The sequence below is a fragment of the Choloepus didactylus genome, chromosome 9 (assembly GCF_015220235.1).
Source record: "Choloepus didactylus isolate mChoDid1 chromosome 9, mChoDid1.pri, whole genome shotgun sequence".
NCBI classification, from domain to species: Eukaryota; Metazoa; Chordata; class Mammalia; order Pilosa; family Megalonychidae; genus Choloepus; species Choloepus didactylus.
In genome coordinates this window covers 53,631,108-53,632,867 of record NC_051315.1, presented here as the reverse complement: position 1 = coordinate 53,632,867, position 1,760 = coordinate 53,631,108, and positions in this window count along the sequence as shown.

Below are 1,760 nucleotides of genomic sequence, written 5' to 3'. Positions count from 1 at the left end.
TAATTCCCCAAACATGGTGGGGTGTGAATGGTAATCCCTACTTCACTAATGATGAAATTTCAGGATTCTGAGATTTAATTAGATGTTTTGTCCATAAAGCTTAACAATAGCAAAATAAGTTGATGCTGTTTGCACCTTGCATTGGGGCCTAAGGATAAACTAATATATGATGAAATTTTAATATTTATCATGAATTGGTTAATGTATTTATAAATTGGTCTAACATTATTGGCAAACAAATGAACTTAAACTTGAGTAAAATGAAATTTTGGCTGTGAAAATGAAATAGATGGTGGAACTTCATATATCCCTATATAAAGTCATTTGAATGTTTGAGATCAAATACTACTTGTAACTAAAACAATTAAAATATTAAAAATGACAGGAAAACTTTGGTTATATTTTCTTTAAAATTGGGCAGCATATACTTATTTAATTTGTTGTGAGGTCTCCATGATAATATGCATGGGAAATATCCATAATAATAGTCCTAGAAAACATATATTGTACTTATTGCATGCCACATATGTCCTAAATGAATTAACTCATTTACTATAACAACCCTTTGGTTAGAGACTAATATTGCCCTAATTGTAGAGATGAGGAAATTTCTGCACAGAGAAATTAATAAACTTTTCAAATTTACACAACTAGCAAGTGACAAACCATCCAAAGGGCCTCCCTCCACAATAGAGCCCTTTAACTGCTACTATATATTGCCACACATTTGAATTCCCCACTATTTCAATGACCTATGAAGTAATTATCATTTTAATAGTTGCATATTGGCATTGCAATCCCAAATTCCTAATCCTTAACTGGCTACATAAATGGAGAACTGAATTATGGCAATTTAATTCAACACATATTTATTGGGATCCTGCCGAATGCCAGACACTCTTCTTGATTTTTAGGATATATCAGCCACCTTTACACGCTGAAGTGGTGGAAGACAGAAAGAAAAAAAAAAGATTCTTTGCCTGAATTCTCCATTAAGCAGAGCCTGAGACAAAGACTTAATTAAATATAAGTAGCTAATTTAGCAGTATCATCTCAGTGGACCAGAGTTATATCATCTAGGTAGATAAGAGTTAGGGACAGGGGGAATAAACGAGGAACTGTGGAAAAAAATCCATTAATAGATGCAATGAGTTGGGCATCACTATGGGTGAATAGATGTTCTGTCCCATGGGACCCATTGTGAGATGCATCCCAGGAACTTCTGTCTGAGGGAAGAAAGAGCCCATCCCGTTAGCTGATGATGGTAGACCTACAGGTTAACTCCCCCACTCAGGTTACACACCTCCCAAAGGCATTCTATAAAAACAGGGAAGCCCTGAGACAAGAGGCCGGCTCTGTCTGGTTGCAACTACATGAAGCTGGTCAAAACCTGCATGGAACTGGTGGTAACTGATAGCTGGAATCATAGCTGGAGCCAACAGGATTTAAAGTGGTGCACAATATGTGTTCAGTGCAGAAATGAGAATGTGATAAATGCTACTGATAAAAAATGCTACTGATAAAGCAGTTTCAGAGGGATTGGTAACGGGGGGGCCGGTGAAAGAAGTAGGAGGTCACTTAAACATTGGTGGGGGTAAGCTCATTAAGAAGGTGATATTTGAAAAATGACTTGAAGGTAAAGGAGAAAGCCATGCAGATATTTGAAACTTAAACAAAAATAATTTTAATAATTGATAAATTATTAAGAACTGACAAGTAACTTCATTCTATAATCTTTTGACTTTAATATCTCTGAGGAA